This window comes from Felis catus, chromosome D1 (genome assembly GCF_018350175.1).
Source record: "Felis catus isolate Fca126 chromosome D1, F.catus_Fca126_mat1.0, whole genome shotgun sequence".
NCBI classification, from domain to species: domain Eukaryota; kingdom Metazoa; phylum Chordata; class Mammalia; order Carnivora; family Felidae; genus Felis; species Felis catus.
The window spans coordinates 72,481,742-72,499,923 of record NC_058377.1 but is presented as its reverse complement, the minus strand read 5'-3'; the positions used below and the strand labels follow the sequence as shown (position 1 = coordinate 72,499,923).

The 18,182-nt window shown below is 33.1% G+C and overlaps 1 protein-coding gene and 1 non-coding gene across 36 annotated transcripts in view; one reads left to right on the top strand and one right to left on the bottom strand.

The window, feature by feature from the left end:
• The window catches only part of SOX6 (SRY-box transcription factor 6), a 695,707-nt gene that overhangs the window by 415,163 nt on the left and 262,362 nt on the right, over nt 1–18,182 (top strand). The gene's annotated exons all lie outside the window — the stretch shown is intronic.
• LOC111556894 lies at nt 6,521–6,627 on the bottom strand. The gene has a single exon (XR_002736599.2). It is a non-coding gene; the product is annotated as a U6 spliceosomal RNA (small nuclear RNA).

Below are 18,182 nucleotides of genomic sequence, written 5' to 3'. Positions count from 1 at the left end.
TGGTGAGAACAATTAAAATCTAGTCTCTTAGCTCCTTTGGAGTTTATAATGCAGTATTTGTTTACAATAAGCACTATGTTGTACAATAGATCTCAAGAACTTACTTACCTACTAGTAAGTTTCATTTAGAACAAATGATGTATATAATCCTAGAATGCTGAGAACTGGTTAATTTTCAGAACTATATTGTTGATAAACTTTACTTGTCATTTAATTGTAAGAAATTGCTAAAAACCCACATTTGATGCTCACAGTAGGGCCAAAACTTATAGACAAATACTGTTATCAGTTGTCAGTTTAGTTCATATTTGAATTCCCTCTGACACCATGAATTGTTGCCTAATTTGAATAGAAGATAGAGAGGCACATGAAGTTCATTTTTAAGCTGTGCAGGGGGCTATTGAAAGAGTCTTTGTGCTCTGTGCAATCAAGAGAACTGGTCAGTGTTTGGACTTTTCACAGAACAATACTTGGTTGAGAATTTGCTATCATTTTTTCCTGTTCCTTCTAAAATAAGAAAGAGCAGCATATTTAGGTTTTAATTTTGCTTTCTGTGGCTACAACTTTTTTTTCTTTTCAAAAGCATGATTTTAGCTTTTATTCTCCATTCATTCAAAATGTAAATGTTAAAAATTAAGATTCATCTGTGATGTTGTACATTCTATGCATTTGACAAATGTATAATGAACATAAATCCACCATTTCATTATTGTACAGAATACTTTCACTGCTCTAAAAAATCTTCTGTGTTCTATTCATCCCTTTCTCCTCTGTATCTCCTGGTACTTGTTAATCTTTTAATAGTCTCTGTAGCTTTTCATTTTCTAAAATGTCATATAGTTGGAATTATACAGGAGGTAGCCTTTTCAGATTGGCTTCTTTCACTTAGTAATATGCATTTAAGTTTCCTCCATGTCTTTTCATGACTTGAGATCCTTTTTAGCACTGAATAATGTTCCCTTTTCTGGATGTACCACCGTTGATTTATCCACTCATCTACGGAAGGACATCTTTGTTGCTTTCATGTTTTTGCAATTATGAACAAAACTGCTATCAACATCCATAGTCAGGTTTTTGTGTGGACATAAGTTTTCAGTTCGTTTGGGTAAATATCAAGGAGTGCAATTGCTGGGTCATATTTAGAGTATTTTGGTTTTGCAAGAAACCACGAGGCTGTGCTCCAAAAAGCTTTAATATTTTGTATTCCCACTGGCAATGAATTGAGTTCCTATCGCTCCACATCCTCTCTAGCATTTGGTGTTGTCATTGTTCCTATTTTGGCCATTCTTTTTTTTTTTTTTTTTTTTTTGGAGATATAATTGACACTATAACATCATTATAATAGTTTCAGATGTGTAATACAATAATTAGATATTTGTATATATTATGAGATGATCACTAAAGTAAGTCTGGTTAACATTTGTCACCATACATAGATATAAAATTGTCTTCTTACGATGAGAACTTTTAAGATTTATTCTCTTAACAACTTTCAAATAAACAACAGAGTATTATTAACTATAGTCACCATGTTGTTACATTCCCTAGAATTACTTATTTTATAACTGAATGTATATAACTTTTGACCCCCTTCACCCATTTCACCCACCCTTCACCCTCTGCCTCTGGCAACCACCAGTCTGTTCTCTGTATTTATAAGCTTAGTTTATTTAAGACTTCACATATAGTGAGATCATAGGATATTTGCCTTTTTCTGTCTGACTTATTTCACTTAGCACAATACCATCTAGGTCCATCCATCTTATCACAAATGGCAAGATCTCATCTTTTTTTATGACTGTGTAATGTTCCAGTATATATCTATATTTCTATATCACATTTTTTAATCCATTCATCCATTGTTACACACTTAATTGCTTTCATGACTTGGCTATTGTAAGTAATGCTGCAATGAACATGGGGTTGCACTGGATTTTGGTCATTATAATAAGTGTATAGTGGTATCTCATTGTGTATTAATTTGCAATTCCCTAATAACATACATAATTAAACATTTTACATTTAAGTCAATAATCCATTATGAGTTATATTTTTAGGGTATAGGTCTATGTATATGTCTAGATTCATTTTTTTTAACCTGTGGATGTCCAGTTGTTCTAGCACCATTTGCTGAAAAGGCCTTGCATATAGTGATGCCAAAATTTACACAAAAAGGAAAAGACTGTTTGAATAGGCCTATATCTATATCATGAAATCGATATATCATGAAATTGAATAAAAAATCAATAACTTTCCAAAACAGAAAGCACTAAGCCCTGTTGGGTTCATTAGTGAATTCTACCAAACATTTAAGGAAGCCATTATACCAGTTCTCTACAATCTATTCCAGAAGATGTAAGCAGAGGAAATACTTCTTAACTCATTCTATACATACAGCATTACCCTAATACCAAAATTAGACAAATATATTACCAGAAAAGGAAAATGCAGACCAATATCACTCATTAATATAGATACAAAAGCCCTCAACAAGTTAACAAGTCAAATCCAGCAATGTGTGAAAGGAATCATACACCATGAGATTTATTCACGATATGCAGTGCTGGTTCAACATTCAAAAATCAGTATTTGTGTTTGTTTTAAAATTTTTTTAGTGTTTATTTTTGAGAGAGACAAGACAGAACATGAGTGGGAGGAGGGGCAGAGAGACAGGGATATACAGAATCCAAAGCAGGTGCCAGGCTCCAAGTTGTCAGCACAGAGCCTGTTGCGGAGCTCAAACCTACGAACTGCAAGTTCATGACCTGAGCCAAAGTCGGACAGTTAACCAACTCAGGTGCCCCCCAAAATAAATATTTGTAATCCATCACATTAACATACTAAAAAAGAAAAATTACATGATAATATCAATAGATGCAGAAAAGCATTTGACAAAATCCACTGCTCATTCATGATAAAAATTCTCATGAATTGGAATAGAGGGGAACTTCCTCAACTTGATTTTTATTTTTTTTAATTTCTTTTTTACATTTTATTTTTTTTTTTTGATAGACACAGAAAGAGTGCACAAGTGGGGGAGGGGCAGAGACAGAGGGAGAAACAGAATCCGAAGCAGGCTCCAGGTTCCGAGCTGTCAGCACAGAGCCCAACGTGGGGCTCGAACTCACAAACCGCGAGATCATGACCTGAGCCGAAGTTGGACACTTAACTGACTGAGCCACCCAGGCACCCCCTTAACTTGATTTTTAAAATCTGTGAAAAACATGGAATATTTTTCTATTTATTTTGTTCTTTGATATGTCTCATCTGAGTTTTGTTGTTTACCTCATATAGCTTTTGTACATATTTTATATTTGTATTTTGTATTTGTGTTTTTAATTTCAAACTCTACTTGTTCATTACTAGTTTCTAGGTCCAATACAATCTCAGTCAAATCCCAAAAGAGCAGAATGTTTAATTCACTACTATAGGATGAAGTAGTCTATACATGTCCATTATATCCGGTTGAATAAAACTGCTGAGTTCAATTATATCCTTACTGATTTTCTGCTGCTGGATCAGTTCATTTCTGGTAGAGGGGTGTTGAAGTCTCCAGGCATAATAGTGGATTCATCTGTTTCTTCTTGCAGTATCAGTTTTCCTCGTGTATTTTGACATTTTGTTGTGAGGCACATACACATTAAGGACTGTTATATATTCTTGAAGTATTGGCCCTTTTATAACTATATAATGCCCCTTTTTGACCCTGATAGGTTTGCTTCTCTGAAGTCTGCTCTGTATGAAAATAATATAGCCACTCCTGCTTTATTTTAATCAGTGTTAGCATGCTATATCTTTCACCATCCCTTTACTTTTAATCTATATGTGTCTTTGTATATTAAGTGGGTTTCCTTGAGACAACATATAACTGGGTTCTGTTTTTTCATCAACTCTGCCAGTCTCTATCTTTTAAATAGTGTCTTCAGACCAGTGACTTTTAAGATGATTAATATATGGTTGGATTACTATCTACCATATTTGCCACTGTTTTCTATTTGTTGTTTCTATCCTTTGTTCTTATTTTTTCTTCTGCATTTTGTCTGCTTTTTGAATTAGCACATTATATAATCCCATTTCTTTCTTCTGTTAGAATATCAATTATACTTTTTGAACACTATTTTTAGTGTTTGTCTTAGGGTTTAAAATATGCATTTATAACTAATCTGAGTCTACTTTCAAATAACACTATACTTCTTCATGGGTAATGCAAGTACCTTATAATAACAAAATACTCCTAGTTCCTCCTTCCTATTCTTTGTATCATTGCTACCATTCATTTCACTTATACATAAGCATACATATACTCTTATGTATGGGTTTATCTCAGTTATTCAAATTTGCTTGCTCAACATTCAAAATCAATTAATGTAATCCATCACATTTCACACACACACAAATACCTTGTTTCCATTATTATTTTGAATAGTTGTATTTGTTAGCTCAATTAAGAATGAAAAAAAGTTTCCATTTTATCTTCACTTATTCATTCTCTAATGCTCTTCCTTTTTTTATGTAGATCTTGGATTCTGACATACATCATTTTTCTTCTCTCTGAAGAACTTATTTTAACAATTCTTAAAATCCAGACCTGGCAACACATTCCCTCATTTTTTTTTTTTTCATCTAAGAAAATCTTTTTCTCCTTTACTTTTGAAGGATAATCTTGCAGGGTATAGAATTCTACATCAGTTGTTTTATTTTTTTCATCCTGCTCTTTTGTTGCTTGCATGGTTTCTGAGGAGAAGTCAATGTAATTCTTATCTTTGCTTTTCTATATAGGTTTGTTGTTTCTTCTGTCTGGCTTCTTTCAATTTTTTTCTTTATCTTTGATTTGTATAGTTTGAATATTATATCCTTAGGATTAGTGTTTTTGTTTTTGCATGTTCCTGCTTGATGTTTCTGAGCTTCCTGGATCTGTGGTTTGGTGTCTGACATTATTTTGGGGGAATTCTCAGTCATTATTGCTTTAAATATTGATTCTGTTTCTTTCCATCTTTATTCTTTTTCAGGTATTCCCATTACACATATCTTTCACCCTTTGTAGTTCTCCCACAGTTCTTGGATATTCTGTTCTATTTTTTTCCATTCTTTTCATTCTTTGCTTTTCAGTTTTGGAAGTTTTTTATTGTCACATCTTCAAGCTCAGAGATTCTTCCTTTAGATATTTTTAGTCTACTAAAACATGAACCCATCAGAAACAGTCTTCATGTCCGTTGCAATGTTTTTGATCTCTAGGACTTCTCTTAGGTTCCTTCTTAGAATTTCCATGTCTTTGCTTACATTATCTCTTCTAGCATGTTGTCTGCTTTTTCCTTTAAAGCCTTTAATATATTATCACAATTCTTAAAACTTCATGGTTCAACAATTTTGCCATCCCTGCCATATCTGACTCTGATTCTGTTCAGTCTCTTCACAAGTCTCTTTTTACTACCTTATTTCTCTACTTAGGATCATCAGGGTAATGTTGAATAGAAGGGTAATAGCAGACATTTTGTCTTATTTTTGCTAATATTTTGCTGAAGATTTTTGCATCTATGTTTATGAGGGACATTGCTGTGTAGATTTCTCTTATAATGTACTTTTCAAGGTTTTCTGGCCTCATAAAATGAATTGGGAAGTGTTTCCTCTTTTTTATTAACTGAAGAGTTTGTATATTAGTATTATTTCTTTCTTGAATGTTTGGAAAAATTTACCAGTGTGGCAGTCAGGGTCTGGAGTCACTTCTGTGGAGGGCTTTTGATTATAAACTCAATATCTTTAGGAAATATAAAACTATTTTTATTTACTATTTTATTAAGTATATTTTTCAGGAAATGTTTCTTTTTTATCCAAGTCTTCAAATTCATTAAAATAAAGTTCAATCTATCTTATTATTATCAATATCTATAGGAATATATAGTTATGTCTCTTTTTTCATACTGATATTAATGTTTTGTTTTCTCTATCACTTGATCAGCCTTGCTGAAGGTTTATTAATTCCATTAATCTTTACAAAGAACTATCTTTTAGTTTTATTGATTTTTTTCTATTGGACTACAATTTTCTATACCATTGACTTATGCTCTGAGATATATTCATCATCATCCCTTTTGCAGGGTTTAGTTGGTGTATTTTTTTTCTAGATTAAGATGGTGCTTGGCTATTAATTTTCAAATTTTCTGCTTTTGTAATATTTGCATTTCAAGTTCTAATAACTTCATTATCTGACATAAATTTTAGATGTCAGGTTATTATTATAATTTGGTTCAAAATGTTATCTAATTTTTTTTAATATATGAAATTTATTGACAAATTGGTTTCCATACAACACCCAGTGCTCATCCCAAAAGGTGCCCTCCTCAATACCCATCACCCACCCTCTCCTCCCTCCCACCCCCCATCAACCCTCAGTTTGTTCTCAGTTTTTAACAGTCTCTTATGCTTTGGCTCTCTCCCACTCTAACCTCTTTTTTTTTTTTCCTTCCCCTCCCCCATGGGTTCCTGTTAAGTTTCTCAGGATCCACATAAGAGTGAAACCATAAAAAATATGGAACGCTTCACGAATTTGCGTGTCATCCTTGCGCAGGGGCCATGCTAATCTTCTCTGTATCGTTCCAATTTTAGTATATGTGCTGCCGAAGCGAGCACTGTTATCTAATTTTCATTGTGATTTATATTTTGTGTCATAGCTTAAGTGTGTTGCTTAAATTCTATTTGGTGATTTTATAGTTATCTTCCTATTATCTATTTCTATTTGATTCTGTTGTGGTCAAAAAGTATGCCCTCCATGGTTTCAATTCTTTAAAATTTGCTTAGAGTTGCTTTATCACTCAACATGTGGTCTATTTGAGTAATTTTCCATGAACACTTGAATAGAATGTATATTATGCAATTATTGGATATAGTGTTTGATATATGCCAATTAATTAATGTAATTTAATCATGTTGTTCAAATAGGGACTTAATCTTCTAATATAGACAAGAGATTCTGATCAACTCTATGTAACAACCATTGTAAGAAATTAGAAAACAGGATGCACAAGACTATAATCTCTCAGGGAAATAAAACAAAGTGAGCTCTAAGATTACCCTGGCTTTCTATCTGGTGGTATCTACCAGACCCTGATGCAGGGACAGCCAACCCAAGTACTATAGGGAAGCCTCAGTGAACTGAGCAGTCATCACTGTTTGAAGAAATTATAGTGGCTATAATTTGCTGGTGGAAGTCCAAGAGTGAAGGGAGTACAGAGAAAAATTCAAAAATTCTCTCTGGGATCCTTTTGAGTTTTTGGCTGAATACTTAGGTACACATAAATAGAGTGTGAATATAAGAGGCTTGGCAAAGTACAGCTACCTGGAAAAGAAAAACTAGTAAGCTGCAAAACTATCAGGGTTCACACATTATTGGGAGATATTTAAGTTTCTACAGTAGAGGGTCTTCATTAAGCACCCAGGACATTCAGTGGAGACCCAGAAAAGCCATACCTTTGGAGTGAGAATAAATTATCTCTAGAGTAAAATGTACTCTAGGGGTTCCTGGCTGGCTCAGTCAGAAGAGCAAGTCAGGGTCATGAGTTTGAGCCCCATGCTGAGTGTAGAGATTACAGAAAGAAACTAAAAAAAAGTAGACCTGTTACTAAAAAGCTTAAAAAGTAGCCTCAAAATGGTCAAGATGATCTGTGAGTAAGTGACTATCCATCAGAAGAAAATTCAAAACATTGAAAGGAAAAGAACAAATTCCAAACACTCGGCAATGTAATACATATTGTCCAGTATCCAGTAAAAATACCAGACATATGGGACACCTGGGTATCTCAGTCAGTTAAACGTCTGACTTTGGCTTAGGTCATGATCTCATGGTTCACAAGTTTGAGCCCTACATCGGGCTCCTCACTGACAGTGTGGAGCCTACTTGGGATTTTCTCTCTCTCCCTCTTATCTCTCTGCCCCTCCCCTGCTTGTGCTCTCTCTCTCAAAATAAATAATAAACTTAAAAATAAAGAAAAAAGGAAAACATGAGCCTATAAACATGAGAAAAATCAGTCAATAGAAAGATACCCAGAAGTTATAGAGATGATAAAATTAGCAACGACAATGACTTTAACATAGCTATTATAATCTAAAACCATAAATCTCGAATAAAATGTAGGCAGTAATCTGTTTGACATTGGTCATAGAAACATTTTTCTACATATGTCTCCTCAGGCAAGGGAAACAAAGGCAAAATTAAGCTATTGGTACTATACATAAAGAACTTATACAACTAAACACACACACACACACACACACACACACACACACACACACACACACAAGAAAGAAAAGAAAAAGAAAGAAAGAAATGGGTAGAGGACCTAAATAGACACTTTCCCAAAGGAGACATAGAGATGGCCAACACACATATGAAAAAGATGCTGTTGTCACTAATCAGTAAGGAAATGCAAATCAAAACTACAATGAAATATCATCTTACACTTATCAGAATGGCTATAAATCAAAACCAAGAAATAACAAGTGTTGGTAAGGATGTGGAGAGAAACCCTTCACACTGTCAGTAGAAATGCAAATTGATACAGTCACTGTGGGAAACAGCATGGAGGTTCCTCAAAAAATTAAAATAGACTTACCATATAACCCAGTAGTTCCACTACTGGGTATTTTCCCAAAGAAAAGGAAAACACTAATTCAAAAAGATACATGCATCCCTGTGTTTATAACAGTATTACTTACAATAGCCAAGATATGGAAGCAACCTAAATGTCCATCCATAGATGAATGGTCAAAGAAGAAATCATATATGTATTTGTATATGTATATGTATATATGTATTGTATATATGCATATATGTATATTGGTATGCATATGCATATATGTATGTATATATATATGGGTGTATATATACATACATACAATAGAATATTACTTAGCCATAAAAAAGAGTGAGATCCTGCCATTTGCAACAACATGGATGGAGCTAGAGTGCATAATGCTAAGTGAAATAAGTCAGAGAAAGACAAATACCATTTGAATTTACTCATGTGGAATTTAGGAAACAAAACAAAACAAACAAAGAGACAGACAAACAAAACCAGACTCTGGAGTACAGAGAACAACTGGTGATTGCCAGAGGGTGGTGGGTGGGGGAAGATATAAAGGAGATTAAGAATACACCTATCTTGATAAGCACTGAGAAATATATAGAATTGTTGAATCATTATACATCCAAAAATAACACTATATATTAATTATACTTTAATAAAAAATAAATAGCTATTATAAGTATATGTAAGGATTTAAAGAAAAATAAGATTATAATAAAGAAATGGAAACAATAAAAAGGAGCATATAGAGATTCAAGAAGTGAAAAATATAATATCTGAGATTTAAAAATAAAAAATAAATACTTGAAAATTTTAAATTCAAACAATTAACTGTAGATGAAAAGATTAATGAAACTAAAGATAGGGCAATCAAAACCATCCAAACAGAAACACATGAAGAAAAAAAATAAATAAACAGAACCTGATAGCTTATGAGAAATAATGATGTACCACCATGTGTGCAATTAGAGTACTTAAAGAGGATAGACCAAAAAAAAAAAAAGTATGTGTGTATGTGTATTTGAAAAAATAATGGCTGAAGAAAATTGTCTATTTGTCAAAAAATATAAACGTCCAGGTTCAAAGATAAACGCAAAGAAAAATATATATCAGAGCACACCAAATCAAATTGCTGAAAACTAGTGAAAGAGAATGTTAAAAGTGACCAAAGATACATTATAGTGGTAGAAAGAAATTATCCCTGATTTCACGTTAGAAAAAATACAAGTCAGAAAAATTGCAATGACATATTGTGGAGTCCTAAGAAAAGAAAAATTTAACCTAGAATTAATTATTTAGCAAAAAATTTTTGAAAAATAAATATCAAATAATGCTATTTCAGACAAACAAAAGTTCAGAGACTTAATTGCCAGCAGATTTTCACCACAGAAAAATTTAAAGCAATTTTTTTCAGGCTGAAGGAAAATAATTCTAGATGGAAAGTTAGAATTTAAAGAAGAAATGAAGAGTACTGGAAATGGTATATCTGAAAGCAAAGATAAAAGACATTTGAAATTCTAATAATTTAGTTATAATATAATCAACTCTATAGCAAAAACAATAAAATGTGTTATACAGTGTAAAACATGTAAAAGTAATTTGTATGACAACAATAACACAAAAGATGGGGGCATTTTTAAGTTTCTTCCATTATATTTGAAATAGTGTATTATTTGTTGGTAGATGACTGTAAATTAAGGATATATATTGAAAATCTTTTACAAAGAAATTTTTTTTAAAGATTTTATTTTTAAGTAATCTCTACATGCAATTTGGGGCTCGAATTTCAAACCCTGAGATTAAGAGTTGTATGCTCTAGTGACTGAGCCAATCAGGTGCCCCATATATTGAAAATCTTTGATCATCCATTAAAATAATGAAACAAAAGTATGTAATAAATACATAGAGAAATCAATAAATCAATAGCGAAATAATAAATGAAATTCTAAAAAAATAATTAAAAGGCAGAGAAAGACAGGAAAAGGAACAAAATACAGATAGAAATATAAAAAAAATAGCAAGATTGTAGACTTCCCTATTATTAACAATAATTACATTAATCGTAAATGGACTGATTATAATAATTTCAAAAGGTAGAGATTGTCAGATTGAATTTAAAAATATTTAACTAGTGGGCATCTGGGTGGTCAGATGGTGAAGTGTCCAAGTCTTGTTATGAGATCAGGTCATGATCTCAGGGTTTGTGGAATCCAGCCCTACGCTGGGCTCTATATTCACAGTGCAGAGCCTGAATAGGATTCTCTTCCTCTCTCTCTGCCCCTCCCCTGCTCATATTCTCTCTCTCAAAATAAATAAACATTTAGAAAAATATTTAACTAATATATTGACTATAAGAAATATAGTAAATATAAAGATGTAGATAGGTTAAAAGTAGAAGGGTGTGCAAAGATACACTATACAAGCACTGGTGATAAGAAAGGTGAAGTAGCTATATTAATATAAAAGCAGACTTCAGGAAAAGATATGTTACCAGAAATAAAGAAGAATATTTCATAATGCTTAAAGAGCCAATTCATCAAGATGACACAAAATTTCTAAATATGTATGTATCTAATAGCAAAGGTTCAAAATAAATGATGGAAAAGCTGACAGAACTGAAAAGAAAAAAAAGAGATGTACAATGCAATTGTAGGAGATTTCAATAATCCTCTTTTAGAATTTGAAGAAAAAAAAACACAACAGCAAATCCAAAGACTTGAACAAACCTATCAGTCAAATTGAGCTGATTGACATTGATAGAACACTATAGTAACAAACTGCAGAATAATTTTTTTCAAATGAATATGTAACATCTCACAAGATAAAGCATCTTTTATATTGGGCCATAAACCAAGTCATAATAAATATAAAAAGACTGAAATTTTGTAGGGTATATTCTCTGACCACAATGGGAATAAATTATAAATAGATAAAAAAAGGAAATTTAAAAAATTCCGAAATATTTAGCAATTAAATCACATACTTCTAAATAAGCCATATACCAAAGAAAAAAAGAACAAAGAACATTATAAAAATGTATTAAACTGAATAATAATGAAAACACAACCTATCCAAATATATGGGATGAAGCTAAAATGTACTTCAAGGGAAATTTCATCATCTTTAATATTTATATTAAAAGTAATACAGAATTAAAATTGATTCAAGATAAATACAATAAAAATCAAAGGTCTTTTTTTTTTTTTGGACAGACAACACGATTCTAAAGTTTATATGGAAATGCAAAAGACCTAAAATAGCCAAAATAAGTTTTAAATAGAAGAACATATATGGAGGACTTATTCTATGTGATTTCAAGATTTACTGTAAAGCCACAATAAACAAAACAGTTTGATGGGGTGTAAGGGTAATGAATTGATCAATAAAATAGAACAAAGAATTCAGAAATAGACCTACACATAGAATAAATAAAAATGGATTACAGATCTAAATATAAAGCTAAAACTATAAAGCTTTAGAAGAAAATGCAGGAGAATATCTTTGTGATCCTGGCGGAGGCCACGATTTCTTAGATGGCACCAAGAATACACTACTCAAAGAAAAACTTGATAATTGGATAACATAGATGACTATGGCTTCTCAAAATACACCTTGGGAAACTAAAAGGACACCCTTCAGACTAAGCAAAAAATATTTACAATACATATATCTGACAAAAGATATATATCAGACATATATAGGTAACTCTTAAATATATGTACATAGTATATAATATACATACATGTATATATAAATATATAACATACAAATGTGTAATTTATAAAATATATTTAAATATATAAATAACTCTTAAAACTCACTAAGACAAAGACAAAAGTAGAATAATGACTACAATTAACATACTGACACTATGAAGTATTAATGAGAATATAAAGCAACTAGAACTCTCATGCATTGTTAGTAGAAGTGTAAAATGATGCAACCACTTTGGAAAACTTTTTCGCAGTTTCTTATAAAGCCAGGCACAAACAGTCCTACTTTTAGAAGAAATTCTATTTTTAGAGGCAAAAAGACTTATGAGTGAATTTTTATAATAGCTTTATTTCTAATAGCCTGAAAGTGAGAAAATCCCCTACATCCATAAACAGATAAATGGACAAACAAATTGTGTATTTAACACAGTGGAAATCTACCCATTAACAAAAAGGACCAAATTACTAACAAATCTTCAACATGGTTGGATCTCAAAAATTTTAATTTGTATCCAAAAGAGTACCTATTATAAACTTCCATACTTGTTTATGAAATTCAAGAGTAGGTAAAACTTACTCTGTAGTAATAGAAATCAGTTCAGTGTTTGCCCACAGCTAAGAGAATGGATGATTGAAAGAGAGCACAAGGTAACTTTTTTTGAAATGTTCTATTATCTTCTTTGGGGTGACAGGTACATGAATGTATAATTAGACAAAATTCATAGGATTTACATTTGAAATGAGTGTACTTATTATAGAATGTGTATTAAGTTATGCACCAATATGATTAATTTTAAAAAGCAAAGTAGTTCTGTTGTTTCTTTATACACACAAAAAAGTTATTCATTTATTTTTTTTTAGTATATTAACGAATTTATTTTAGTACTTAGTATGTGCAGAGCTCCAGGTTAAGTATTATGGAAGAACACAAAGTGGTTACAGAAACATTTCTTGACCATCAAGGAACTTAATAGTTAGGGTAATGCAGTAGTTCAGAGTTAATGAGTTAATCCATGAAGAGAATATAAAAAGCAGACTACCTGACAGATAATATATGCTCAGCAAGTTTATTTTGCTTTACAGAGGTTGAGAATTTCCAAGGCATAATTGAGGAGGTGATATTTAATGTAGACACTGTAGAATAGGCTTTTTAGAAAGCATCAAGAATTAGGGAGACATTCAGGTCAGGAGGATATCATGAGCAAAGGTGAAGTGAAAAAGCACAACTTTTGTACAAAAGAGTGAGATATGTTTGGTGTACTCATTTGAACATTTAAAAAGCTTTCATGTAGGAAAAATAATAGAAGACAAATCACTAGGGCCAGATTATGGAGGGTCCTTAAAACCAATTTAGGAAGTATAACCTTATTTTAAATTTATTTTTTATGAATTGTCTATACAGAAATAAAACAGATAAGAAAGGATATTTCATCAGTAAAAACTCATTTTATAATTTAATTTTATAACATTAAATGTAAAGGCAATTAACCAGAAAAATGAAGGCGTTTTAATGAACACAAAACTAAAATTGGGGCTTGCTGATTTTAGATGGGAGTTCTTTTGCTGTTTTTGTTGTTGTTGTTGTTGTTGTTTTATTTTTTTCTTTTTTAATGAGCCTCAACTTCCACTTTATTTCTGCTATATTTTCTTTTGGTTGCATCATGTTTAGATAATCCTAATTTAGAAAGCTAAATAATTGTAACTAGTATTCCTGTAACAGTTTACTTTATTTTATTTTATTAAAAAAATTTTTCTTTTAACGTTTATTTATTTTTGAGACAGAGAGAGACAGAGCATGGACGGGGGAGGGTCAGAGAGAGGGAGCACAGAATCTGAAACAGGCTCCAGGCTCTGAGCTGTCAGCACAGAGTCCAACGAGGGGCTCGAACTCACGGACCGTGAGATCATGACCTGAGCCGAAGTCGGCTGCTTAACTGACTGAGCCACCCAGGCGCCCCTGTAGCAGTTTACTTTAAAGTTGATGCATATCTTCCAATAAAGCAGAGATTTATTTCAAGATTTGCATAATAAATATTTTAGCCTGGTGGTACAAGTTAATGAATTGGGAGTTTTCAGTGTGTTACCATTGGAAACATAACAGATTTGAGTATGTATGACAGTTTTTGTTATGGTTTTCATATTGTTTAGATATATGTATGTATTTATTATTTTTAAAATGTTTATTTATTTTGAGAGAGTGAGAGAGAGAGAAAGGGTGCAAACAGGGGAAGGGCAGATAGAGAGAGAGAGAGAGACAGAGAGAGAGAGAGAGAATCTCAACCTGGCTGTGCACTGCCAGGCCAGAGCCTGATGTGGGGCTTTAACTCACAAACCATTATTTCATGACCTGAGCCAAAATCAGGAGTTGGAAGCTTAACCAACTGAGCCACCCAGGCACCCCTAGATTTATTTTTTCAAGTTGCAACTGGCAGAAACCCAACTCAAACTAGCTTAAGCAAAAACAGGACTCTATTGGGTTACATTACCAAGAACCTCAGGAGCAGAATTTGGCTTTTGCTATTTTTAGATGTAAGTACGCTAACATGATGTAAAGATTTTTTTGTTTGTTTATCTTCTTTCCTGTTTGTTTTTCTTTGTATTTTTGGCTTCCTTCCCTCTTTTTGCACACAGGCTCTCTTCATGTGCCAGAGAAGATGGTCATGACAATCTCAGACCCACATGCTTATAGCTTCCAACCTGAACTTAAGAGAGCCTTTCTGGGCAGTTCCAGCAGAGAATTCTGATTGGGTCAAATTACTCTGTGTGTGGCAAGGAGGAGCAGTAGGAGGCAGGCAGTAGGGTAGAGCACTGTGATTGACAATTCCATCAGGACAATAGTGATATTCAGACATTTTCCCCCAAAGAAACCAAAAGAAGGAATATAGGACACAGAAGTTATTGTTTCCATAGTCTAATACAGTTTTTTAAAAGCAGTTAAATAAGTATTGAAAAAAGTAAAAATTAAACATTTGTAGAACCCAAAGAACAGTGTCCCATGTTATATGGTACAAATACCTCAGCCGTTGGCAGTGGAGCAGCAGAATATAAGAGGGATCATGAGAGGATGTCATTATGAGTAATAATTTTATTAATACAGACAGCTGTAGTTTCTAATGGAACATTTTTACTCATTAAAACTGTAGTAAATTTGAAGGTGTCGTGGGCAATGAACTACCGTGAAAAACGAAGGTCTCAGGCTGCACATTTACTCCTTGAATGTGAAGATAAAACCTAATTTGGAAGGGATTACTTTTTAAGTTCAATAGTATTTTTAAGCAGCATCTTAATTCATTCCTTGGTGGACGATATTCAGAAAAGGAAAGCTCTTTGTTCAAACCAAGAAAAAGCATTAAGGAAAAGGCAATGAGAAGGAACAGGAAGACCAGCTTAATGGAGGAGTATGTATGGGAGAACTGGCCATTGAACACTATTGACTTTTACTGTAGTGCCTTGAAATTTTAGTCCCCCTCTCCAAGGAACTAGAGTGCTTCACTCTATGTCTGAAGCACTTAATAATAGGCATAATTATTCATTTTCTATTAGATGCTATGGTATATAAAACTGATGTTCAAATATGATTTAAACAGTCATTTCGGTAAAACCAGCACTGAACTAGAGTCAGGGCTCTGTCACCAACTGTTTGACCTTGGGCAACTAAATGACTTACTTACCTTACCTCTGTTTTCTCATTTTTGGAAATGAGGGTGTTGGTCTTAATGATCGCTGGGGTATCTTTCAGGTACAGCAGTAGGCTATGAGCCTCTGGATCATCTGCTGGTTGTTTCTCTCTTTTTCTGTATTGGCACTGGTAGTAGTTGTACTTTGATGGATATGGGAGAGAAACTTGGTTTTGAATGATCTCTCTGATACTGTTCTAGGTGCTAAGCAACCTTGGAAAGCAGATGAGACATGTATCTCTTACCTGCATAGAGCAATGCGACTTCCATGAATGTATGTTAAGTGCCAAGTTTAAGGGGTTCCTATAAAAATATCAAAGATTTTGGTAGATAAAAACAGTGCAGATAGAGAATATTGCACCTAATGTGATGATTTCTATGTGTGTATTTCTACCAGGTTTCAAGTGTGGATCTTTTTCTCCCTTATGAATATGCCAAAATCTTGCACCTAACAGTTCTCATGACATTTCCAAAGCTCCCATTGACACACACACACATACATACACACTCACAGTATATTATCTAGTAAAGTGGCTGTGGAATTAACATTTTTTCCTGGAAGGAAAGTATCTGATTTAATGACCAAATCATTTTAAGGCAGCACAACAGAATTTCACAGGAACTAAATCTATTTCTTCACACCGATCATGCATGTTTTACTCAAGCATTGAGTCATTAGCATGTTTATAATGGTTCTAATTTAGCACAACATTTTCTGAATTTTATCCTTGAGTCATTTACAAATTGTTCATATTGAATAAACAAAGGAAACAGATTGCATTTTATACTTAGTAATTTATCTGAAAGAAGAGGGGAGGGTTAATTGTTTTAAAGTTTTGGTCTGTTTGGGGAAGTGAGCCTGCTTTTTCATTGCTAGGCATAAATGCCATTTCTCATATTTTCAGGGATGGGGGGGTGCTATGGAGGAGTAAAATGAAAAATTAAGGCAGGACAAGATTGGCCACTCCCAGAGGGGAGTGTGGAGCAAAAGGGGAGCTGGCACGAGATTATCCAAAACAGTTGGTGCATTCCTTAATGATCAAGTGCTTGAGAAGTCCAGCTCTTCCTGGCAGAGCATCTGTGTTGATGTTTATATCATTGCCCTGCTGTATGGGAAAGGCATGCTTTCTCTTGCTGCTTGGCTAAAAATAGGATGGACTATAGCATTGTATGAGATATTTTAAGATAGCAAAAACATTTAAGAGGTTAAAGGTTTGGCTTTTGGATCAAAAAAGATCAGTGATATAACTCGTGGTGTTTCTTGCAGACTGAATTTTATCCAGAGTTTGTCAGTGATTCGAACTCTGTTAGGCAAGTTATTCTAGGTTCATTTGGTGCAGTCTTAAAAAACCCATTCTGCTGTCTTTTCTGTCAGCTTCCCAGCATGAAGAGCAGGCCTGAAAACAGCCTCTATTTATACCCCCTTGTTCGTATTTGGAAAATCAGTTGTTTCATTGGAGAGAGGCGGGGAGAAGGACAGCACAAGCTGTCGTCAGGGAGTATGCTTTGTACGTTATAGTGACTTCAAAATAAAACTGGCACATTTTAGTGTCTAATTATTTTTAGTGAGCTTGGAGGGTTTTAATTAAAATTTAAGAGTGCTCTTCAAGCTCTCCAAGCTCCAATTTTATCCCACTGTATTGTGGAGCACTTGTCACTGTGGAAAAATGTACAGTAACTGGCATGTGTGTCTCTGTTTCATAATGAAAAATGTGGGATGTATGATCAGCAGCGGTATAAATGTATGTTGTCATAACTAGTTGTAAACCAAGGTCAAAGTTGCTTTTGATAAGTTATCATTGTTCTTGCACACATAGAAAATTTATTGCACTTGAAATTTATGATTCCAATGGTAAAAATAAAAGGAATTGGTTTAATATTCTCTTAAAGGAGTTAATAAAGCAGTAGGAAATCTGCATACAGGGGCAGCATTGTTTTCCTCAGTAAAATATTTAAAGACATTTTTCTATGTCATGTTTCTAACGTTTTAGCATTTATAACTTTACATATCGCTTTGAGGCCAAAGGAATAGTTAAGTGTTTACTCATAGTCAAATTGTTTTAAAGTACCTGTGCAATAAAAATGTTCCCCATTATTCTTTCCTATTCCTCCATGCTTTAGTTTTAGCAATTATTTATTTACTTACTCTCTTTGACACATTTGAAATACCATCACTTTGTGCAGGATGGGAGTTTATACTACGGTGGCTGTAT